Source organism: Myotis myotis, unplaced genomic scaffold (assembly GCF_014108235.1).
Source record: "Myotis myotis isolate mMyoMyo1 unplaced genomic scaffold, mMyoMyo1.p scaffold_m19_p_11, whole genome shotgun sequence".
Classification (NCBI taxonomy): domain Eukaryota; kingdom Metazoa; phylum Chordata; class Mammalia; order Chiroptera; family Vespertilionidae; genus Myotis; species Myotis myotis.
The window spans coordinates 48,929,907-48,956,854 of record NW_023416315.1 but is presented as its reverse complement, the minus strand read 5'-3'; the positions used below and the strand labels follow the sequence as shown (position 1 = coordinate 48,956,854).

Sequence of the window (26,948 nt, the reverse complement as noted above, 5' to 3'; positions counted from 1 at the left end):
GCGGTCACATCCCCGGTTGGGGGTGTGCAGGAGGCAGCTGATCGATGTTTCTCTCTCATCGATGTTTCTGGCTCTCTATCCCTCTCCCTTCCTCTCTGTGAAAAATCAATAAAATATATTTAAAAAAAAAACACCAAACAGCTCTTAGTTCTTTTGCAGAATGTAAAAGAATTATATGTGAATTTGTTCCCAGTGATACATATTAGCTTAAAGTAACCACCGTAGATCATAATACATAGAATACCCTCACGTGTGGCTAAACTGAAACGGTGCTACACTTTTTTTGCTTTATCCACATCTCTCTCCAAGACAGCTTTTTGACTATAAATGCACCCTAAACATTTATGTCTCTCTAATTTTTATCTCCAGCTGCAAATTCTTTGTGGATTCTGACTCATGAACCCAGTTGCACAAAAACATCTCAGCAGTCCATGAAGAAAGTCATAAAGAACCTGAAATCCAGGTTCCCAAAACAAAGCTTTTTCATGTATCTGAGGAAATCTTATAACATTGGTTAGGGGAGAGAGAGAGAGAGAGAGAGAGAGAGAGAGAGAGAGAGAGAGAGAGAGAGAGAGAGAAATGTGTAAGAAATATTAACTTATACAGAGGGAAGACAGGCTTAAACATATTGAAGTTTCAGATTGAACTCACAAAGTAACTTATTCAATTAACAAGAATAAAATATAATAAAAGGTATTTGGAGATCAAAAATAAGATCATAAAAATTCAATAGCAGAAAAATTTTAAATACTTAATATAACTTTTAAGCATTAAAATCGAGGAGGGAAATAAAACAAGAATAAAATGAAATAGAAAATATAAAGACAATAGTAAAATGGGATGGGATATATTTGAATAGTAGAAATTTTAGAAAGAGAAAATAGAAGGGGAAATTAATCTATCAAATATTTTTCAGCCCTGGCCAGTTTGGTTCAGTGGTTAGAGTGTTGGTCCACACATCTAAGGGTCATAATTTCAATTCCCAGTCAAGGGCACAACATGGGTTGCAGGTTAGATCCCTGGCCCTGGTGGGGGCACATTCAGGAGACAGCTAATCAATATCTCCCAATGTATCTTTCTCCTCTCTCCCTCTCCCTCTCCCTCCCTCCCTCCTTCCCTCCCTCCCTCTCTCCCTCTCTCCCTTCCTCCCTCCCTCCCTTCTATTCTCTCTAAAAATCAATGGAAAGAATATCCTTGGGTGATGTTTAACAACAACAAATATATATAACTGAGGACCTTGTGTTTTCAGAATGACAAAGGAAAAGAAAAGCCACCTTTGCTATGTTTTCCTGTGACCTGAATAGAATGAATAAGCTCTCTGTAATTACCTTATGCAGTTAATGAAATTCAATAATATAGCTAATAATGTAAACTCCACTATCATAAATTTGGATATCTTAAATATTTGAACATAATTAGTTTTTTCTCAGTTTCTAGTTTATGCTGAGGTGTATGTACCTAAAATATTTTCAGTCATACCAAAAAAGGAGGAAATAACAAATACTGATTTTCTAAGTAAAAATTTCAGGAAATGTGTATTATATTTAAAGGCTTTAGAAATAATAAAGTATACTACAGTAAAATCAACACACTCCCATCTCTATCATTACTTGAAAGAAAAACTAAAATTCTATTGAAATACTATAAATGTACGTTAGTTTTTCTGCTTTTCATTAAAATGGATTAATATGACAGGTGTCTATACATTTTAATAGGTGGAAATATCTACCCAATATTAGCCACTATAGATTTACTTGGTTAGTCCCCTTTGAAATAGACCCAATTGCTCAACCCCTTATTTCTGTTATTCTATTCATGGGATCCATCAGAACAGCACTCTAAATATTCTTTCATTGTAACAATAAGAAAAGACAATGTGTCTTATTTATCCCAGAGGTAAGCATATCCAATGGCCTATACAAGTACAGAGCAGAAAATAAAGAGACCTAATTGATTCTAAAATCTTCCATTTCTAATATATCATGAGATGGTCAGCTATATTTTTAAAGCCTTTATTGGAAAATAATTCAATAAGAGATCAAATGTTATAATGATTTTTTTAAAAAGTTGTACTCCATTCTTTCACTGTACCTCATATTGAAATCTGTGAAGTGTTTTAAAGGCAAAATGGTTCTCATTCTTAAGGAATTATAGTAAACTAGTAGCCCTGTGCACCAATCCATGTGCCAGTAGGTCACTGCCACCCTCCGTAGCTCTCCGCCCCCTGCCCTGCCCTCCTGTAGCTCCCCCCCCCCCGCCGCACCCCCCATAGTTTGTTGCCCTGCCCTCTCCTGTACCTCTCCGACTCCCACTTGCTTGCTGCCCTGCCCCATCCTATAGCTCTCTGCCGCCCTGCATGTAGCCAGTCGGTCATTGCTGCCCTCCTCCCCCCTCCCCTCTCCCCCCCTCATAGCTTGCTGCCCTGCCCCCTCCTGTAGCTCTCCACAGCCGGATTGTACCCCGCTGGCCCACCCTCCTGCTGATCCTGGATCTGGGCCTGATGTGCTTGGTGATTATGCCTCAGGGCTTAATAGATAATTAGCATATTCCTCTCTTATTCTACAGGATGGGAAAAAGTTATACAGAAGCTTTAGAAAAGTCTAGAGTATACCTGTATAGAAAACATACACACACTTACACTATCTTATATAATTCATGAAAGTGTCCATGCCAGATGTAACTATGTGTCTTTATTTTATAGCATCCCTTGCTTAACATGTTAACATTTAATGATGGAAATAATCTAAAATGTAATAAGATCAATGCTCTGATAATCACCAGAATTTTCTTTCTTCTTTTTGCTTATAAAATACCAGAATTTACAAAAACTTAATGACTGCCTGAGGAAAGCACTGATTAAAAATATCAAGCCATGTAATGTCTAACAGAATTAGTGCTTGTCAGATTGCAGAATTTTGACAAAAGAATTCTTTTAAATACAGACTCAGTCTGATCTTTGTGCTTACCTTGGCTGCAGAACCATGTATTTATTTCCCTTGGAGTTTTGCTGAATTAATAATTTCTCTTTGAAAGGGTGTCATTTGTAGCCAGTGGACTTTTCAAGCTGTGTTTATCTTGAATTTGCAATTGAATTGAAGAGAATATATTTAAATATGGATCATTTCAGGAAAAAAATAGGGCTTTGTTTAATGGGGAGAAAGAAACTAGAATAACTTAGCTCAACATACAGTAGAATACTTATCAGTCTAGTTCCAAACATTAATGTAAGCTATAACTAAAGGCAAATTCTCTGGGTCTCCCTTATCCTAGAGCCAGGAGGTGAGATAAATAAGCCATAGGCTTGAATTTTAGGGTGTGACTTTCATGATATTACTACAAAAACAATTCTGATTCTTTAGAAACTACATACTTTTTCAGAGTTTTCAGTGGTTATAGATGAATATAGAAATACATGTTGATATAAGTGCATTTACAGCTTTATCCGGTGGATGGGCCTGGGAGCAGCGCACTCCATCAGCACTGGCCACACCAGGTTGTAGATCTTGGTTCCTCAGTACCATTCTCCGCTAGTACTAGGAAAAAATGCCTAACGTCAGGGCCGAGATGAGAAAAGTAGAAGACAAGTCCAAAATATATGTTTGTGCCAGAAAGTAAGGAAGTGCTCAAGAATGATGGTGACATGTTAAATGTACATAGGAGTTAGTCTAAAGGGAATTCTGTTGGTCAAATTGGGCACAATTCGGACCTCAAAATAAATAATGATCATACCACATTATAACTCCTTGAATAAAATGAGAATACTTGAATTTGTCCCATTATAAATTTTAAAAGCATGAGTAAATAAATGAAGAGAAGGGGAAGTTTTCCTTACAGAAAATTGCCAACTAAGCAATGTAGAAGGAATCGGGGGCATCAGAAAATTGCAGTATGGCAGTTGTTAATTCTGCCAAGAAATACAATGGATATAAAAACTAGTGGGTAAAAATCCCATGGCAGAATGGAATACTTCCATAATCTGAATGAAATTCCCTCCAAAACAGTAATTGAAATGGGAAAAAGAGCAATTATGATAGAGAAAGCTGGCAAGGGATCAACATTAATATCACCAGTAATGGGACACACTGATATCAGGCACCACCTGTTGTAAGTTTTACTTCTATGATATTCCTGCCAAAATACATAAACTGAATTTAATCATGAGAAGACATTGATTCCCAAAATGACGGACATTCTATAAAAATTTAGACTCTGATTTAAAAGTGTCATGGTATAGAAGTAAAAAATTATAACTGTTCTAGATTGAATGATGCATAAAAACTAGTTATGATATGATTCAGAACTGGGTCCTTTTGCCATAAAGGGTAGTATTGGCAGAGTTGGTAAAATCTAAATAAGATTAGTACATTTGGTGGTAGAAGTTAATACAAATTCCCTGATTTTGAAGGTTACTATGGATATGTAAGAAAATATCCTTGTTTTTAGAAATGAAATACTGAAATATTTGGAGAGAATAGAAATTGTATTGGCACCTTACTTTCAAGTAACCCAGAGGGAGGGGGGAGTTCTTTATACTACTCTTGCAATTTTCAGGTAAGTTTGATATTATTTCAAAATGAAAATTAAGAACATAATTAGGAAGATGGGGAAGTAACAGTGTAGAAGAAAAGCATTACAATTAATAAATGAAAATGTAATTCAGAATTGGACCTAAGAAATAGTTGTACATATAAATTGAAACTTGAAAATAGCTAGCAAAAATAATTCTAGAGAATCTTAATTCTATAGAAAGTTTAAAAGTAGTAGTCGCAAACTGAGAATAATGTGTCAGGCTAGTCAAAAAGAAATAAAAATGATTTAGACTTTCAAAATATCTGTGAAAAGTTTTCAAGCCAAGGCACTTAAATATATGGTATTGTAATAAAAATGAGGAGATAGGATAAAAGATCTCCCAATCCTGTCCAAATCTATGTAGATATAAATCATGGTACCATTAGGGTCCTGTCTATGGACGAATGCATTTAAAATGGCATCTCTAAGTTTGCAGGTCACTGACAACTCTTGTAGATGGTAAAAATAAAACTGACGGATGCTTATTTTAATAAGCACTTTCAAAGATGTTTTGACCAAAAATTGCAAATAAGCACAATATAAATATGTAGAGAAAATTAATCCAAGGTATATACAGAAGAATGGGTTACAAAGTATCAGTTATACCACAGCAAATATGGCATGGAGAGCTTAAATCTTCCTTTTTCTTCATGGGCCCAAAAAGTTCAAGATAACTTTAAAAAGATGAGTGGGCCATTTCACTAATCACTGAGAGGTACTCCTGGGATCCTCTTGGCAGTTATGTCTACTAAACCTGCAGAGAGGTAGCGCAGACCTGAAGAAGCAGTGGAGGGAATGTCTTCAGAATTAGGACCAACCTTTTAGCGTCGTGCTGTGATTTCCTCAGTCTGATACCAACATTTCATTTACTTATAGAATTCAGCCGTGGGCAAACTACGGCCCGCGGGCTGGATCCGGCCCTTTTGAAATGAATAAAACTAAAAAAAGAACGACCGTACCCTTTTATGTAATGCTGTTTACTTTGAATTTATATTAGTTCACACAAACACTCCATCCATGCTTCTGTTCCGGCCCTCCGGTCCAGTTTAAGAACCCATTGTGGCCCTCGAGTCAAAAAGTTTGCCCACCCCTGTGATTGTCCTTAAACACTTTCTCCATATCAGTGCTTATGCTAAAATTCTTTTCCTTTACCTTACCACATACCCATTTCCAGGATTTATCTCTATTTCCAACCTTTTCTTGGAACCGTCTTAGAATATTTTGCCCACATCCATCTACTTCCTGTGATTACTGATAGCACATGACGTTAGCAATAATTGCTCACTGCCTTGTAGATATCATGGACTATCATCTTGCTGTTCAACTCTATACTTCCTCAACTGAACATGTGGTTTTTTGTTGTTTTTTAAAAATATTTTATTGATTTTTCATAGAGAGGAAGGGAGAGGGATAGAGAGCCAGAAACATCGATGAGAGAGAAACATCGATCAGCCGCCTCCTGCACACCCCCAACCGGGGATGTGCCCGCAACCAAGGCACACGCCCCTGACCAGAATCGAACCCGGGACCCTTCAGTCCGCAGGCCGACGCTCTATCCACTGAGCCAAACCGGTCAGGGTAGAACATGTGGTTTTTGAAAGCTGAGTCCTCTCTTATAGCAACATGGTGTTTACTGTGACCCACATACAGTGCCAACAGCTGCAGAGAAGGAAAGAATTATTTTTCTCTTCCAACTGGCTTTTGTATTTAGGTCAACTTCTGGATAAATTAAACAGAGCAAATAATACCCATGGATATTGATAAACGTAAGTGTGATAGAAACACAAAGAGTGATGACTGGAAAAGGGATGTTTGTGATAGAGCATCAGGAGGAAACAGTGCCTTTCACAAGGAGACATATGCCACTGTTTTCTGAGGCCAAGTCCTTGGATGTCACTAAATGAACTCACTAAAGCAATTTATAGGTTGTGCTCATGTTAATGTTAATTATTCTATATCCCTAAACAAGTACATTTTCAAACCATGAATCCAAACTTTGGGGTATAATATAAAAAATCTTGAATTTCCCTGGCCAGAGTGGCACAGTTGGTTGGAGCATCGTCCTATGCACCAAAAGGTGGTAGGTTTGATTTGTGGGTTTGATCCCCAGTCAAGGAAGGCAACCGATCCATGTTTGACTCTCACATCAATGTTACTCTCCTTTCCTCTCTCTAAAATCAATTTTAAAAATTAGGGTCTTAAGATTTTTAAAAAATCATGTAGCCTCTGAATTTCTAGTAGAATAGATTAATTTAGTTTTCTAATCAAAACATATTCAGCTGTCATGCATGTCATGCTTTTCTAAAATAACACCTGGTGTTTTCTAATATATCGGTTTGTTCTGTGAGTAGTGTCTTAGGATGCTCCATTTATATTCGCGGATGGAATAGCTCACATTGTACCAGTAACAGCAGAAACTTTATTACATGATCTAATGATAAATAAATAAGTTAACTTCCCCAAAGTAAATGAGGCCATCATTATTTATTTTGTTCAAAGTAGCGAACACAGCATGGTTAAAAGGAATTCACAGATTATGCAATAATCCAAATAATCACTCTTTGCTCTTTGGTTTAATATAATGTTTACTTCTGTAATCCTGCCTCCCCGCCTAGCACAGCCTCCAGTGCCACCCCAGTAGTCAATACACTAAACCACATGCATTAATTTAGCATCCACAGCATTTAGCTCCCCTGTTAGTCTTTGGTGAAAAGAGTATTAGTCAGTATTGAAAGATCTTGAGTGTTGTCCACAGGAAACAAAATAGAACCCTGGCTGGTGTATCTCAGTTGGTTGAGCATTCATGCACTAAGAGGTTGCTCATGAGATTCTTGGTCAGAGCATATGCCCAGGTTGCAGGCTGGATCCCCAGTAGACGGCCTGCAGTAGGCAGCTGTTGGATGTTTCTCTTTCATCGATGCTTCTCTCTCTCTCCCTCTCCTTGTCTCTCTCTCTAAAATTAATAATAACATATTTTTTAAAAAGAAAACAAAATAGAAAAAAATAGGTCTAAATAATATACAGTTTTCTACAATTGGACCCTGAAAATCCTTCAGCTTTTTGTATATAATATTAAGGAAAGCATACTAATATCTTATTCTCCTTGTTGACTGATCTAATTGAGATGCCTGACAAATTGATACATAATTTTAAGATTGTTAATGCCAAAAGGAAAAAAAAAACTTGCTATAAAATATCATGGAAAAACATTTTTGGAAATGCTAAGAAATTAACTTCTAAAATAATTTCAGGGAATCATTGAACTTTAATTGTGCTCAGCAAATTTTTATGGATGCTTTTGTTTTGTTTTGTATTTAATAATGCTTTCATTTTAGGTAATTTCGAAAACACAGGAGCATGGAATGGTTAGTGTAGTTCAGGTTGCCTGATTCAGGACACAGGTTGAGTTTAAAGGAATAGAAATGATGAACAAGGGGGCTTCAGTCCACTGCTAAAATCATCTGGAAAATGGGCATAAGTTTGCAGGAGAACTGAGGAAACATGAAGATTGCAGGACATTCTGGCACTTGTTATTTTTAACTATATTATATTCTTTTGTCTTAAAATACAGTAGCTCTTTCCTTTGTGGCCAAAATTCTAGCATGATCTGAAAAAGAAAATCCTCCTGATTAATCCTATGTAAAAAAAGCCTAATAAGCAAATTGACCGAATGGTGGTACGACCAATGTCTATGAAGCTCACTGACCACCAGGGAGCAGACACTCAGTGCAGGAGCTGCCCCCAGCCCACAGGCTCCAGGCCAGCAAAGGCAGGTGCCAGCGGGGGCCCCCCAATCACCCAGCCGGTCGCCTTGCAGAGGGAGGTGACCGGCAGCAGCAGCAGGAGGCAGGGCAGGCCGGTGAGCGGGCAGTGCCAGGCCAGCCAAGGTGGGTGCCAGTGGGGGTCCCCAATCGCCCCACCGTTTGCCCCACAGATTGGCCCTGATTACTGGCCAGGCCTAGGGACCCTACCTGTGCATGAATTTCATGCACCGGGCCTCTAGTATTTCTCTCTCTCTCTCTTTCTCTCTCTCTCTCTCTCTCATATATATATATATATACCTGTTTAAAAACACCTTAAACACCTTTCCTTGTAACATCTGAAGACTCATTTTCATTAGTGTGTGGTAATAGGGATAATATAACCCTCACACTAGTAGCTGTGACCAATTGCAAATGTTAATCAATTAGTGAGATACTGAGAGGATGTCATGGTTCATAAATAAGAATCTCAGCACAGTTAAGGTGATATGAGGTTGTAACAATTCTTGGTTATTCAGACATTTTTGAGGATTAATAGATGAGTCATTGAATTACTATGTATCAATATATATAGTTCCCATGCCTCATGTTTTTTAAATGCTGTATTATTCTTTTGAACTTAAGAAAGACAAAACACTAGACATATTGTAAAAAAGAAAAGGGCCCTGGAAATCTTATCAGCCATGCTCTTCTGTTGCCTTTCACCACCATCAGACTTAAATTCTAACTCTCGTGTTCCTGTCATGCGTTGGGACAAGGCTCTGGGGTGTAGTGTCTAAATACAGGAATAACTTAGAAACGAATCCACTGCCCCTCAAATTCTTCCTCGGGAATGAATGACAGGTAAAGTAACTGTCACTTCTCCTGAGTAGCGATAGACATAAATATGAGGTGTATCAGGTTACAGCGTCTCTAATTGAATTTTTTTATAGCACTTACCTGATTTTCGTTGCTCGTTCCCTGTGCTCACCCCTTGGGAACACCAGAAATTGAGTAATTTTCTATTTGAGTCCTGGGAGATTGAAAGCTGTGCGACTTTTTGAAAACTTTCTGACACATCAGTGCTAATTTGAGTAGAACTTAGCTGGCTCTCACACTTGATGAAAGCAGGGAACACGGTGAGCGAAGACAGCCTTTCATCCAGTGTCTGATTGCTTGTGGACATGTTACTGTGAACAGCAAGTCTCTGTTCTTTGCCTGAGGTCAAGCCAGATGTGATCCTGTATTTAGCATAGCGAGAAACCTTTGCAGCAGATCATTCCATGGACTTAAGGAATCATATATTTCTATAGTCACATATTTCCCCATCTTTGCCCATTACAAAGCTTGCTATAGATAAGCTTTGAAGTAACAGGGCTGAAAAACATGCAATAAAGTAGAGGTTTTAAATGGTTATAAACCAGTGCAAACTACTTTTCTCTAGGTTGTCATAATAAATAATGGTCCCCCATGAAGAGTAATACACTGACCCTTGAATAACAGGTTTCAACTGCACAGGTCCACTTATACAAGGAATTTTTTTCAATACATATGTATAGTACCCTTGTCATGAGAATAACAGCCAAGGGCAGAGTTAGCACTACTACCTCACAGCTAATTTGCATAATTAACAATTGATGATCAGCTGCCTGGTTTTATTTGAGTGACCCAATGTTAACTGTCTCCCCATCTTACAAAGAGCGTTTCATTGAGTATTGGTATATAGGCTCTGAGTAAATAATTCATAATAAAAATCAGACACTTTAACCTAAGGGTAAAAATAAATGGTTTTTGCAAACCTTTATTGTTGTTACAGTAACTCCTATATTTTCTAAGTAGTACTGGGAATTCACTGACCTATTGAAAATGCACTTTTAAAACCCTATAGTGGTTTAAAAATAAACCTTCAAGAAAGTGTTTCTCCCCTGTGTAGCCCACTGCAGCTGAGTGTGGAAATGCATTTCTAAGAGTTCCTGTGTTCTGGTGTGGTGCTGTCTCCTTGCGTTTGTCTTTATGCTGTCTGACCTTCTAGCACTCAGCAAAGCCATAGTCACAGCTGCCTGAGTGGCGGTTTTAATGAAGGGCTCTGTTCTCTAGATTGTGTCTCCTAAGTTGAGAATGCTATTTTTAAAATTCACAACAAAAGCACTAACAAACTTCAAATGAAAAGGACCCCTGTCAATATCTGCGTAACTTTCCTAGAAAAGTTTTCCTTTTATAGGTTAAACTTCACATGTGTTTCCTATAATGTGAAGTTTCCAATGTTAGGCTGTTTATCATGATGTTGGCATTAATTTATTTTTTATCCATTTATTAATTACTTTTATACTCAGTGACCATTTTGCCTAGCATGTCTAAGGAGAAATCTAAATTGAAGGAATACAGATACATCAAAATGGTTGATGTCTATTAGACATGTTTCAGATAGAACATGAGAATAAAACAAGTGCACAAATTCTTATCTGGCGAAACAGAAAGTACTTCGGATGGTCATGGTATTTAAGAGCCATAAGGAATCACAGCAGATTAGCTGTGGTCAAAAACAGTTATAAAGGAGGTAGTGATTGGTATAGGTCTTTAATCATAGAGGTGAACTAGGAAAATGGTTAATTAGTCAGAAAGGTACTGGTTATAGCAAATAGCATGAGAAAAGGCTTAAAGATAAAACATAAGACGATTAGCAGTAAGACAACGGAGTGATACAGTGCAGGTAGAGCACAGTACCTGTGGGTAATGGAAGATGATTGGGAGAAATTGACTTGTACATATCATAGATGATCACGAATTCTAAGTTGATTTGTTTTACATTCACACTTGATGTAATAAGCACCAAAATGCCAGTGAAGGCTTTTGAATATGTATATAAATACTTTTAGAATACTTTATGTAAGCTATTTTAGAATATTTTTCTGTTCTAGAAACTTCATTGAAGCAGTGGGAAACCGCCGTTTGAATGCCTAAGATGAGAGGTAATGGTGTTGCAAGGGTCTGGCCTGGAATAATAGATGCCTCCTGACCTTGCTCATTACCTGTCTTATGGGCGCACTGTGCATCGCACAGCACCACTGGGTGAGGTTGCCTTGATAGATGGAGCTCTCATCTACTTGCCTTGACCCATTTACAGCTTCCTCTGAAGGGGAGAATCAGGCTGCTGTGCGGTGCCACGTTACCAGTGATTTGTTATTCTTCTCCGGATATACCCAGAGCCATAGGTTTGAGGGGAGATGTACGGAGAGCAATGGACGGGCACGTTACATCTCTGTTTCCTATAATAACCGAGGAATATTATGTCATCAGTGCCAAGTTCTCTCACAGTGTCTCTTTTAAAAATAATTTTTAACTGTGCTAGGGGCTGGGCAGATGAACCCTCACTTAGGAAGTCAGCTGAATATCATCATCACAGCATAAACCTGGGAGAACAGAAAATCATGGAGCTGGACACACTTCAGACAATGCTGATATTGAGTGACAGAGAAAGACTGTGGCTCCGTGTCCTTAGAAATGCATTTCATGTTACCGTTGTGCAGTGTTTTGTGATTTCACAAAAACAAATAGGGAGACAACATGAGAATCTTCCCAGTGCCCTTGATTTACAGATGCAAAATTTTGACAAAAATCCTAAAATGATTATGTGATTACATAATGCATCACTCAAGTTCAATGAGCATCCAGAACTTGGTCTGTTGTCCTAATAATAAAACATGCCCCTTGCTGTTGTTGTTGTTTTCAATTAATAGAGACAATTGTTTAAAAGGTAAAAGTCAAGACCGAACCTGGCTGGAGAACCCAACTATGCTGATCAACTGAAAGCTGTCATTCCTTCTTCGCCAAATCCGTCCACACCTTTGGGAGCTCCTGGATCTGCTGGGGATGGACCCCAACACATGCCTGGGTTGAGGGCTCTATCCCCAGGAAGGGGCATGCAGGAGGCAGCTAATCAATGATTCTCTCTCATCACTGTTGTTTTTATCTCTTCCCCCTTCCCATCCTTTCTCTGAAATCAATAAAATGTATTTAAGATATAAAAAAATAAATAAAAGGTAAAAGTCAAATATTGAGCCTTTCTTAATGCTCATGTAGTTTTTTTAATGATTCTTTTTTATGATGTTTTCAAGACCACTGCAATTCTCACCAAGTAAAACATAGTAGGGCTTTCATTTCTCTTGCTATGATCACTTTATTTCTAATAATTCATTCTAAAGTCAAGTATTATATGTCTCACTTCACATTTGAACATGTAATAGTTCACAGTGAATTAGGGTCAAGAGATACCTCTTAGCCTTTTCAACTCAACGAGTTTTAAAAATATATCTCTCCCTCTTCCTACTGGTTTAATTCACTTTTTTAATATTACATGCAATAAACATTAATATCTCAAAAAAAATAATTTTAAATGTGATAATGTTACATGCAATAAACACCAATTATTCAAGAAAAATGATCATACATATAATAATATTACATGCAATAAACATTAATATTTCAAGATTAAAAGGATTTTAAGTATAATAATACTACCAAAACTATACTAACATAGTATATTATCACAAAAGTTGTAGAAAATATTTAAAATCTGCAAATAACAGGATTATTTCTATTCTAGAATATCCCCCCTCCCCCCCCCCGCTCTATCTTTTTTCTTTTTTTTTTTTTTAATTGTCTAAAGTTTTACATATGCCTTCTTTTCCCCTGATTGACCCCCTCCACCCCTACCCATCCCACCCCCGGCAAGCCCACACAGCCCCAGTGTCTGTGTCCATTGGTTATGCTAATATGCATGCATACAAGTCCTTTGGTTGCTCGCTAAGCCCCCTCCCTACTCCCCTCTCCTACCATTTGTCTCTGGATCTATTTTTGTTCATCAAATTATGTTGATCATTATATCCACATATAAGTGAGATCGTGTGATATTTATCTTTCTCCGACTGGATTATTTTGTTTAGCATAATGCTTTCCAGTTCCATCCATGCTGTTGCAAATGGTAAAAGTTCCTTCTTTTTTTATAGTGGTGTAGTATTCCATTGTGTACCACAGTTTTTTAATCCACTCATCTGCTGATCCCTCTGGCTCTATTTTTGTTCATCAGTTTATGTTGTTCATTATATTACACAAATGAGTGATATCATATGATATTTATCTTTCTCCAGCTGGCTTATTTTGCTGAGCATGATGCTTTTGTGTTTTGTTGGTTTTTTTTTCATTCTCCAATTGATTGATATTTTCAACTCTGTCTTCTAATTCACTGATTCAGTCCTCAGCTTCCCCTAATCTGTTGTGTATTCCTTCCAATGTGTTCCTTACTTGTGATATGTCATTCTTTATCTCAGACTGTTCTTTTTTCATAGTTACTATATCTTTTTTCAAACTGTTGAGCATTTTTAACATCATTACTCTGAACTCTGTTTCAGATAAATTTTTTATCTCTGCCTCATTTATCTCTTCTTCTGGAAAATTCACTAGTTCTTTCATTTGGGGGTTGTTTATTTGTTTCCCTACTTTGGTTGTCTGTTTGGGTTTGTGTCTATGTATTAGGTAGATCCTCTATACCTCTCAATCTCTAGTGCAGGACAGTTTAAAGGCTGTTTCTGACTAATTGGATCAGGCAAAGACTCAAAGCCTCCAGACTCGCAGTGGTTCTCAACCTTCTGGCTCTTTAAATACAGTTCCTCATGTTGTGACTCAACCATAAAATTATTTTCATTGCTACTTCATAACTGTAATGTTGCTACTGTTATGAATCCTAATGTAAATATCTGATATGCAGGATGGTCTTAGGCGACCCCTGTGAAAGGGTCGTTCAACCGCCAAAGGGGTCACAACCCACAGTTTGAAAACCGCTGCTCCAGAGATTGCCTCTGTCTATAAACTAATAGGATTCTGACTTGAAATGCCCCCAGGCAATCATCCTTAGGTGTAGTGAGAGTTTTTTCAACAGGGTGGGGCAATTGCTTCTGCCTGGAGGCTCATTGTTACTTTTAATCTTTTAAGTGGCCTCAGGGCAAGGTGTTGTCCAATAGGTTGTGTCAACTGTCTTCCCCCTAGGCAAGGCAGATGTCTATGTGGGAAAGGTGTCTTCCGCTGTGTGAGGGAATGACTCAGCCCAGGAAACTTGTGGTGCTTGCCTTCTGAGCTCTATCCCCTGAGTCCCCAGCTCTGGGTTCTGTTCTCACAGCTCCAGTCCACTTCACCCTCCCTCTGTCAGAGGAGAGGGTGGGTTGCTCCACAGGGAATTTTTGTGCATTGGCTCTTTAAGAGGGTGCCCGAACTTTCAGCTGCCATTCCCTGGCAGACAGCACCCCACTTCTTTTCACAGTTAGATGTTATACGAATACCCTCCTCAGTTTTGTGCTCTCTGCTGGGGAACTCAGCTTCAGGATTAGATCCCAGAGTTCTCAGTGGCACCCCCCCCCCCCCCGACCCCACAGCTGAGATATATCTCCAGGACTTTAGTTGCCACCTGTGGATGCCTGGCCAGCCCTTTCGCGCCTCCGCCCCTCCTACCAGTCTCTATGCGGTCTCCACCTTTGGTCCTTGGGTATCAGGGTTCTCTCCTGTGAGTTTTCCGTTAATTATTCAGGAAGCCTTTTCGTATTTCACTTGTAATTCCACCATTCCTGGGAGCATGTCCGTGCAGCATCCACCTACTCTGCCACCATTTTTAATCTTGGTCTAATTCACTTTTAACTTTACTTTCTATTTACCAAACTTGATCTTGTTTTATTTTGCTTCTCCTTGTAGCTTTGTATCTTTAAATATTGTCTCTAGCATACATTTTTTAGTATTCTCTTAAGCTTTACACCCCTTGACCATTTGATAGATGACTTATTTCCTTTCATCAAACATAGATGGATTTTTGACCCATGGAAAGTTGATGAAAGAACTCTCTAACACACCATTAAGGATGCCCATCCAGTTCACACTGATGTATTAATGTATACATTTTGAGTATGGCCATACAATCCTATTTTCTCTTATTTTTTTTAATCTTTTACCATTGAAATAGGATGGAAATATAGGATGTGAAGAGTGGCAAAAAGCAGCAGAAGAGAAAAATAATTTTGCAGCATATCAGGTAATCAGGTTATGTTGTTTTGCAGATTTAATATTTTTAAATCCCCTATTCACATATAGAAGATCCTATATCCATTTAGCTATTTCAGCTACCCACTCTAGACCTTCCTGAGTTCTATTATTATTATTTATTTGCTTTTCTATTTTTATTTTTTGAAGCAAGTTGGGGCTTTAAAAGCACAGAAGCCTGGTTTTTGTTATGAAGTCTGAGGGTGAAAAACAAACCGTGAAAATAATTTTAAATATACCTGGGTTTGCAAATAGACAGAAGTTCTTTAAAGTCATTTTTAAGTGGAACACACTGTAGTTTTGTTTGGATGCTAAATATACAAACTGTGTGTCAGCAGGTGGAGAGCCAGCCAGTGAATATCTGCAAATTGTGGCATGCCCAGCTCTTCTTTAAGAAGCAGGATGAATTTAGTTGGTGCTGTGACTGGCTCTGAGACAGACACTTTGCATGCTTTGCATCATGAAGTGAGTCTCCTGTTGCTATCACGAGAAAAGATGCCTCTGTCTTCCCTCAAATCCATGTTGGGGGCACAGGAATGTGAAGCCAGACTGGTGGCTGCAAAGCAACATAACCTCTGACCTCCTGATAAGCTACAAAATTATTTTTATCTTCTGCTGCTTTCCCCACTCTTCACATCCTGTTTTCCATGGACATAGGAAGGCAGCAGAATTAAAGCCAGAAGTACAGTGATCATTGAACACTGATTTGAATATACAATCTATGGCTACTTGAAAGGGAAAATGTCCAGGGCCCCTGTAATAAATCCCTGGAGAATTTAAGAGAGATGAACTGTACCTAATTGCATCTGGCATAACTGAAGCACAGGGACCTCTGTGGAGAGGGAGAGCAGAGCCTCAAATCCTCTGTTCAGCAGTATTCGAGGTTCGGAATAGTTCATGCATTTGGCTAATCTACAGCTATGTGGCAAAACATCCCTCAGCAGCATTCAGCCTCCCTCTAATGGCCAATGATGAGAAGCCAAAATTATTAAGCTTTACTTTCAGAGATTTTTAAAAACAAACCAAAAAGAACTGATGGCTCAGAATGCCATGCATTACTTTTTGTTGTTGTTTTTTAAATGTATCTTTATTGTTGAAAATATTACAGATGTCCCATTTGCTTGTGTGTTGTTGTTTTTTTCCCATTGACCCCCTCCACCCTGGACCCACCCCTCCCAGGCCTTCAACACTCTATTGTCTGTGTCCTTGGGCTATGCATACATGCATATAAGTTCCCTAGTTAATTGCCCCCCCCCCACCTTCTATTATTTCTTTGTTGCAATTTAGTGACCAAAATTACAAATAGTATCCCATGGAAACACTGTCTTTTACCTCAAGGCTATAAAGTTTCTAATTTCTTTGGCCTGGCTTCACTGTGAGAGTTCAGTGAGACATTGCCTGCCAGGAATAATCTTCTGTGACTTCTAGATCTGTCCTCAGTTGTAACATGTCCACTATACCAGAAATGCAAGTTTGGACTCCTCCTTAGAAAACCACCATAACTTGATCATGTTAGAGCTTACTATTATGGATATTTTATTGCAGAATTTTCTCACTGGGCTAGATTTTCACTGCGCAGAAGTGTTTGGAATTGTATATAAACTGATTATAAATTCTGTTTGTATACAATTCTATAAATTATAACTTCTGTTTGTATATAATTCTATAAATTATAAATTCTATTTGTATATAATTCTATAAGTTATAAATTCTGTTTGTATAGGATTATTTTAATAGGATATTTCTATCAAGACAACACATTAAACTACTGTTCTATCTATAACAAAATATTTACAATAGCCATATTGTGATTTGAATATCAGTTTTGTGTCATTTTGCCAAATGTTTTGTTTGTTTGTTTGTTTGTTTTTTTCAAAATGGTTAACAACACGATAAAGGACTCTTCCTGAGCCTTAGATTTAATTTTCTAACAAAATGATTTTATTATATTTATCGAACATCATAGTGATGGTCATGTTGCATGTTTATAATTAATTATATTTGGTGTATGTATTTGGTGTTTAATGATACTACTCTTTATAATGTAATACACCAGTTTTTTTTATCTATAGAATTGAGAAACACTCATCTTAACTTGTAGTCATGTGCAAACCTGTGTTAAGAAATTTTATATCATTTGGAGAGAAAAGTGAATCTTTTTTAAGATGCAGATTTTAAAATATATATATATATATATATATATTTATTTATTTCAGAGAGGAAAGGAAAGGTAGAGATAGAAGCATCAATGATGAGAGAGAATCATTGATTGGCTGGCTCCTGCATGCCCCCTATTGAGGATTAAGCCCATAACCCCTGTATGTGCCCTGACCAGGAATCAAACTGTGATTACTAAGCCAAGCCAGCTGGGCAAGATGCAGATTTTGATACATTTATAGTGCTCAACATATAATATTTCTTTAATTAAAGTTTTATTTTAAAATAATTATAGATTCACCTGCATTTGTAAGAAATAACATAAAGAGATCTCAGGTTCCTGTTTTATCCAGTATCCCCCAAAGGTGACATCTTGTAAAACTGTAGTATGATTCTACAATCAAAATATTGGAGAACATTTTGACACTCGCCAGATGGAAGGGGGTCAGGGGACTGGCTGAAAAATGTGAAGGGATTAAGTACAAGTTGGTAGTTATAGAATGGTCATGGGAATGTAAAGTTCAGCACAGAGAATACAGTCAATAATTCTATATGATAAAGAGCTAATAGGCTAATTTGACCGGATGGCAGAACGACCTTCCGGAATGACCAGTGGGCGGGGGGCGGCCGGGGCTACGAGGGCCGAAGCAGCCGGGGCTGCAAAGGCCTACTCTTGCATGAATTTTGTGCATCGGGCCTCTAGTATTCTAATAACTATGTATGGTGTCAGGTGAATACCAGATTTATCAGGATGATCACTTAGTAAGTTGTACATAATGTCTAACCACTGGAGTGTATACCTGAAACTCGTATTGCATATCAACTGTAATTGAAAAACATAAAATTATTTCAAATAATTCCATTACCTCAAGCATCCCTCATGTTGTCATTCTAGCTGCAGCTACTACCTTTCCACAGACTCTCCCCCAGTCCCCAGCAACCACTGACCTACTGTACCCATAAACCAGAGCATATGTTCCTCACTGAGTCAGTTAGGCGGGGAGCTGCCAGTCTTCCTGGGACTGCTAGCCACCTGCCCTTCCTGGATATCATGTTTGCTTCCAGCTGCCTTTTGAATCCCTTTGTCTCCACTAGAAATGCAATTGAGTCCTCCTGGTGCCAAAGCTACTTGGCTTTCACAGTAAAATGGTAAGGAAGCACATCACTCCCATAAGTGTCTTTTTGCACGCTAGGTTTCCTAACTTGCAATGCAATCAGTGGGGCTGCACTGGAGATAAGGTACTCTTGAGCTCCTCTCTGTATGTCCCCTGAACTCCAATCCTGATCCCAATTGAAGAGAGCACTTTGTCTCATTTAGAATTTAAGCACAGTCTTTAGATACAGTCTCTATTGTTTTCTTTATGCCCTTATGAGTAGCATTAATGTCCGGAATCTAACGCAATGACAGTCACAAAGTAGCTTACCAGTGGCAGGAAATAGAAGCATGCACCCTAGAGTGGGGACTAAGTTCAGAATTTAAAGCAAAACTGGGTATTCTAAGCACATTCTCATATGTCTTGTTAAGTTTACAATTAAAAGAATTACTTTTGTGATGGGACTGTTCTATTTCACAAGTTGGAGGTTACATGAATCTATAAAAATGGTAAAAGTTTTATGCATCCACCCCAAAATAGAGTAGATACAAAAGCTAGTTAAATCAGCATATACTAGTAGTTTAGCTAATAATACTATACCGGTGTTAAATTTCTGGCATAAAAGATTATACTTTTAATTATGTAGAGTTTTACTATTGGAAGCAGCAGGGGAAAGATACACAGGAACTCGCTATACTATTTTTTCAACTATGTGAGTCTAAAATTATTTCAAAAATGATTTAAAAGGCAAAAATATCAAACTTATAGGTAGCCATGTGATTTAATGTCCCCATCTCTTTCATTCTCTCTGTGTGTACACTATATGTATGTATCTCAACTCAGTGCATATATCATTTGACATCATTAGTCTATATGGCTAGAAAGCCTAAAAGTATTTACACTGTTTGGATATTCTGGATGAATATGAAACTGAACATAGGATCCTGAGCTGCACATAAAAACCCTATAATACATAAGTGTTTATGTGAAACATGGGTGAATAGATAATTTTTGAGTAGAAATAAATGACAGTAGAATACTAATATCTAAACTATATTAATGAGGTGACTAAAGCCTAAAGTCTAGTTTTATGTCATCTTATTAAGTGACAAAATATTTCTGGAGTAAATTACCCTGAAAACCACAGTATGAATAACATATGCTTACTCTGTTACTTTGATCTCTTGGTACGATTAATAAAATGGTTTAGAATTTTATTTTTGCAATATTTACATAATATTATAATTAAAGAAAAATATTTATTTTCACGATAATGGTTAAATATGGAAATGGACATATAATTTCAAATAATATTTGGTTATCCTTATAATGTGCACTTTCCATTAGAGGTTAACTTTCACTTCCTTTTTCTTTCTTCCCAGTGTGCTGTCATTCTAACAATCTTTCCTCTGGATAATTCCATAGGGTATTTTTAAAGACAGGTTGAATGAAATACCTGTACAGCACCATCTTATTCTCAAGTCACCTCATAGCTATGTTGGCTTGTTTTTGTTTTGTTTTGTTTTGTTTTGTTTTGTTTTGTTTTACATCTATTCAAAAGGGCATGTTCAAAATAAGCTCTCTAATTTTTGTTCCCCCGAATCTCTGGTTGTGTATAATCGGCTCTCAAAACCTATTGCTTCTTAGCTTTGTTTCAGTGATTTGAAAAAAATAATAAAATTAGTGTAAATCCTCATCTATCACATCCGAATGCTCTGGGAGGGGGTAAAACAAAACTTTCTCTGGATAATATTTGGCTACAATAGCTTAAAATCAGAAGATTTCGTTAACTTCACCGTGCCCTGCTGTCTACATGTTCCCTTTTCCCCCACCCCCTTAGTTGAGAAAAATGTGTCCAGAAGTTCAAGTGATGGTCATCTATGCAAAGTGTTAAAGGATTCCGTTTAGAAGGCAAATGACATTTTCATATGCACAAGGGAATATAGTGAGGCTGTAAAATAACCACCCTGTTGCACAAGAAAAGGCGCGTCTTTGGTTATAAAGAAAGCATTAAACATGGCAACTGCTGTATGGATTTTCTGTAAATTGGGAGCTGTAACTGGTGGCTTGTTTCAGGTTCTTACTGAAAAGAACCCCTGGGTTGTGTATGTGCCTCTCCAATATAATAAACCTGTTTCTTCAGCTAAGTCAATTCTGTTAATTTGTTGGAAACAATCTGTTAAGTGAATCATTTAGCATCCTATAAACAAAACAAAGGGTGATAATTGTACATATTATTCTTTTCATTTTATTGAGTTGGCGAGGTGTGAGCAAAGGCAACCCACATCTATACTTGGAGTTAAGTAATTAGGTTCTCACAGAAGGAGGTTTTAATTTTAATTTAGAAAAATCCCTTTCTGGGTAATATGTAAAGTAAACTGCAGCAGAAAGAGATTAGACTCTGGGAGGATATTCAGAGAGCTGTCAAGAGGGTGAAGGTTTGAAAAAACACAATGGCCATGTGAGTGGAAAAGCATCACTAAAGAGACAGGACCCAGCACCCGGGCATTGTGGATGTGAAGAAGGAAGAGGAAAGTTGCAGATGTGGCGAGAGATTCGGGTTGGAAGATTAGGACAATGGCAGTGTCAGCAAACAGTATGGGAAAGGTAGGAAATGGAATATGCTTTGGTGGTGAAAGGGCAAATTTTTTTTTTTTTTTAAATTTGAAACATCATCCAGCTGTCCAAATGAAGATGCTTGTCAGACAGTTGGAAATTCTGGCCTAGATCTCAGAATCCAATTTCGGGCTGGAGGTACGGATATGGAAATCAATGCTCATTATTTGGATTAGAATGAGACCTCCTAGAGGAGGGTTGAGAAGTTAGAGACCTAAGAGAATAGATTGATCTCTGTCCCAGAATCAAAATGAGATCACAGCCTCAAAGAGATATGATAAGGATACCATGTGCTCCGGAGGGGTTGCAGAAGGTCAGAACTGAGAAAGGAGCCTTGGGCTTCACCAGGTTAGTGCAGAAAATGAATTACAGGAGGAAAAGGGAGAAGTGGAAAATGAGACTTAATCCCTTGGACACTGGGTATAGAGCTGACACTGCACTTTAGGAGGTCAGAAAGGGAGGATATGGTATTGTAATTGAAGAAGTGAGTAGGGTTAAATGAAGTTGTTTGTTTTTTGTTTTTGCTTTTCTTGATTTCTTTTTTTTTTAAGTCAGGACATTTACTTTGTTTCACTAAAAGCACTGAAGCTGGGAGTTTTTAGGGAAATAATTACAGTAAACCTCAAAGTAATGGACTAATTAGGGTGAGGATGTGTCTGTTAAAGCCGAAAGTCTGTTACATAATAAAGTAGGTTTTCTGAATGCATATGTTAAAAAAAACTTGACAAATTAATTTACCTGTTTTTAATTATGTAAAATTACACTTGAGTAATTAAAATTAAGTATGCATGAAAAGTTTAATTTCACAGAAAGGTTTTCTGTATGTATTACTGTAGTTCTAAATTTATACTAAATAGGTTTAGTAAATGCTTGCATTCATCAGTCGCTAGGAGTAAGCAAATGCACAGGACTAGCATGGCTTAGCTCAAGTGGGAACCTAGGCAGGTAGGCATTAAAACTGCTACAGATTAAAGCTGCTACAGAAAGCCATGGCACCCAATAACAGAACCACTGCTAGAGATGCTGTGTGATCACCTGCTGATCATTCATGGAACGCTAAGAGCAGTGACCCTTAGATTTAAATATGTAGACTATAGTTGTAGATATGCAATATTTACTTATGCTGGCGAAATTACTACAGTGTTGTTGTTGTTTTTCCCCCAATATATAGCCTATTCACTGAAATTTGTTTAAAATAACAGTGAATTAATAACCAAAAATAACCTGTTAATTTAATTTTGAACAAATCTTAGTTAAAAGCATTTAAAATTAACTGGGTGATAATTTTCACATATGACATACCGACCTGAAATTTTGTGAGTTAAAGAACTAGTCTGTTATACTGAGGTCCACAAAATCAAGGGTTTACTGTATACTAGCACAAGGACACCATGGAGACTGGGCTAATGGAAAACATGGAGGGTGGAGTTCAATGAAAAGATGGGAGAAAATAGCCCAAGTAGTTCTTGCCTTTGATGGATTGTGGAAGGAAGTCAGTTGAGCTGTGGGCTATGAATGTGCCACACTTTTATTCTCCATTTATCAGCTGTTTGATATTTGGAAGATTTCTAGATTGAGATGAGTATGAATAAGGCTCCATAAAAATTCACATTCAGACTTTGTGTGAAGATAGATTTTCATTTTTCTTAAGCAGTGGGATTGCTGTGTATGTTTAAGAAGTTGCCAAACTGTTATCCAATGTGGCTGTCTCATTTTGCATTTCTACTAGCGATGCCCAGCATTATCATTAGCAAAGGTTATTGTCAGAAGATTTTCCTTGTTGTTTTATTTATTTATGAGTTTCATATCACATCAGTTTCCCTTGCCCCATAAAACCAAAGGAGAAGATGCAGATTGACCCATGAAACATGCAGCACATTTGGAACAAAGCTAAGGAAACCTGAGCTTCAGAAATCTCATTCCTTTATCGTGACCTTTGCCCCAGAGAGATACTATATTGTACTAGTCCAGAAACAAATCTGTGCCCTCTTCCCCGGAAGGAACAATATACCTGTCTCCCCAGCTGTTTGCAATGCAACTATGTTTATAAAGATAGTTCACAATGAACGCTTGCTCGCAAGATGAGCAGAAACATAAGCCACGCCTGAGGATCTGTCTCCCAACACTGGGAAGATTTTTGAATTGTCACTTTTACTTTCCTAATATTCATAAGGCTTGTTTATGAAGTATATTGCTTCCTGGGTCATGTTTGTTATATTACAGGTTTGCGGTATAGTGACCAGTTCACTTTTAAAGTTTTCTTTTTTTTGCATAAAACTTGTGTTAAAATAGATTATTATTTTTTTTTATTTACAAAATGTGTATATTCTGTCATGAAAACGCCACACCAACATTATACACTTGGAAAAAAATACAAACAGGATATATTAAAAATCTATGTAAGCAATAACTTAGTTCACACCATGTAATAAAAAGTGCATTCATCAAGATACACAAGCTTTTATAGGTTCTAAACTGAAGGATTTTTCTTCTTCTGCAGAATCCTTAAAACCGGTGGCACTTAAAATCTGTTAGCCTTTTACTGAGAGGTAAATTATACACAACAATGATGAAAAAGATTAACAGACCAGTTGTCTGTTATGAATCATTCCAGCTTTGTTCAACAATGGCTGAAACTCCTTTTTCATATTCTCATTTGTTTTCCTGATAAAGCTGTGCTGCCTGGCTACTAGCTGGGCTGTTTGGATTTGGTTCATCCAGCAGAGACTGAATTGAGGTTAAAATAGAAGATACATCGTATGTTGGACTCCATCGATTCTGAGGGATATCTAAACATATGCTACCATCAGCATACACATTTGGATGAAACATTTTGGATAAAAACCTAACAGTTGGTGGTTTATTTGGATATTCTTCAGAAAATTCTATTACTAGTTTGAAAGCACCATTGTCAAAAGGTATCCCTTCCAAATATAACGGCATCCCACTGCATGATGTTGTTTTCAGATGGTGCATCACAGACACCCACAGGTGGGTCCTCTTGCAAGCACTTGAAATCCCTCATGAGTCTCCTCCGGGTGGGGGTCGACATGCTCCACAGCTGCCCTGAGGTCCATTTCTAAAATAGATTATTTTTAATCTCTATCTATACTTATGGCCTGTCTTCATTTATAATATTGTTGTTTTTCCCCTTCCTTTTTTGGAGGGTTAGAATTTAGTCTCACCAGAGATTTTCCAATTTACTTACTTTGTAGAGGGTCATCTTTTGGTTTTCTTGATCTTTGTAGTTTATTTTCACTCTTATCTTCTTAATTTTTTTCTGGTACATTCTACATTTTTAAAATTTATTCTAATCTTTTATTCAAACTTCTGAAGTGTTTTGCTTAAGTCATTGATTTTTATCCCTTTCGTACGTTAAATACTAAAGACTATAATTTTCCTCTAAATAATACTTCTGTTACATGTCACCATTTTTGATATCTTACTCTTTTTATGACTAATGTATTCTTAGTAGTTATTATCAGATGCTTTTTTTTTTTTTTTACCAAGATGTTGTTGTATTTGTCCCCATTGTTTGAGTTTATGCAACTTTATACAGCTACTTGGTGGCAGAATTAAGATTATACCTGTACTATTTTGAGAGCTTATATTTTTGTTTTTATTATTATTTAGTCGATGTTACTTAACTGCTTTGTCTTCTGAGAACGCAGACTGTGTGGCATCAACTTTTAGATTATACTCTGACAATTCAAGGCCTAAAATATTTTATTTTTCAATCCATCCTTTGAAAAATATCTGATGTAGGGTTTTAAAAATGTATAGCATTAAGCTTATGAATTATTTTGTCTAAATATATCCTCAGTAATTTTTCCTCTGCTATATCCATAAGTGAAAAATACATGCTTTAATATTCCATTATTATGGTAGTTTTATTAATAATGTCTTATTAAAATAGTTATTCAAAATAACATTTTTAATACACACTTATTAAAAATTAGGGGCTCGGTGCACAAATTTGTGCACCTTGAAAGGAACTATGGGCTGCAAGGCTGTAGTGGGAACAGGGGTGGGTCTCGGCTCATCCTCTGCACCCCCACCTGGCCCCTCCCACCGCAGCCCCTAGTCCCCTGTCTGCCTGCAGCCCTGCTCCCACCACTGCTGCTCCCACACACTGACAGTACCAGGCTGCTAGCACCCGCTGACAGCACAGAGCGATTGGGGCCAGTGCCAGCAGCAGGTGCAAGCAGGGCTGGTGCCCTCAGGGGCGATTGGGGCCGGCAGCCACCGCTTGCACCCACTGATGGTGTGGAGCCTTTGGGGCTAGAGCAGTGCAAGGTGGAGAAGCCCTCAGGGGTGATCAGAGCCGAGAGCTGCCACTCACACCACTGATGGCGCTGAGCAATCAGGACTGGCACTGCTTGTTTGGTTATTCGGTTGTTCCGGTTGTTCCACCATTTGGTCTATTTGCATATTAGACTTTTATTATATAGGATAATAGGAAACGACCCTGGCCAGTGTGGCTCGGCTGGTTGGAGTATCATCCAGTCCACTGGAAGGTCACAGGTTTGATTCCCAGTCAGGGCACATACCTAGGATGCAAGTTCCTTCCTCCCTCTCTCTCTAAAAGAGATAAAAACAATAATATTAATAGGAAATTTCCTTTTAATCATGTTCTGATAAAGTAGTGGCTGTGAGAGAAGAGGAAGTATTTTTAGATGACAGCAGAATGTGTGGGCTCTTCACAGAAGGCTCAGAAGTTAGTTGAACCATTCAGGGACAAACTGAATATATGCGAATGAACCCTAGTATAAGTGAACCATTCCTTATACAACTATGGCAGAGTGGAAATTCTCCTGATATTTTAAGATTGTTTGGTCAAGTCCATGACATTATTGGTGGTCAGCTAATCTATATAGGTCTCTGTGATTTTTACAAAATATACCTTTTTGTACAACATATTACTTTTAATTTCTTTTTTTTTAATTAAATCTTTATTGTTCAGATTATTACATTTGTTCCTCTTTTTTCCCCCCCCATAACTCCCCTTCTCCCAGTTCCCGCCCCACCCTCCGCCCTCACTCCCCACCCACTGTCCTCATCCATAGGTGCACGATTTTTGTCCAGTCTCTTCCCGCATTTCCCACACCCCTTTCCCCCCCAAGAATAGTCAGTCCATTCCCTTTCTATGTCCCTGATTCTATTATAATCACCAGTTCATTCTGTTCATCAGATTATTTATTCACTTGATTCTTAGATTCACTTGTTGATAGATGCATATTTGTTGTTCATAATTTGTATCTTTACCTTTTTCTTCCTCTTCCTCTTCTTAAAGGATACCTTTCAGCATTTCATATAATCCTGGTTTGGTGGTGATGAACTCCTTTAGCTTTTCCTTATCTGTGAAGCTCTTTATCTGACCTTCAATTCTGACTGATAGCTTTGCTGGATAAAGTAATCTTGGTTGTAGGTTCTTGGTATTCATCACTTTGAATATTTCTTGCCACTCCCTTCTGGCCTGCAAAGTTTCTGTTGAGAAATCAGCTGACAGTCGTATGGGTATTCCCTTGTAGGTAACTGAGTTTCTTTCTCTTGCTGTTTTTAAGATTCTCTCTTTATCTTTTGCTCTTGGCATTTTAATGATGATGTGTCTTGGTGTGGTCCTCTTTGGATTCCTTTTGTTTGGGGTTCTCCGCGCTTCTTGGACCTGTAAGTCCATTTCTTTCACCAGGTG

At 37.7% G+C, this 26,948-nt stretch overlaps 1 protein-coding gene and 1 pseudogene across 1 annotated transcript in view; one reads left to right on the top strand and one right to left on the bottom strand.

Moving 5' to 3' along the window:
- Positions 1-26,948, top strand: part of CNTNAP2 (contactin associated protein 2) — a 1,817,652-nt gene that overhangs the window by 734,123 nt on the left and 1,056,581 nt on the right. The window lies entirely within an intron of this gene.
- LOC118666294 lies at positions 23,775-24,308 on the bottom strand (annotated as a pseudogene).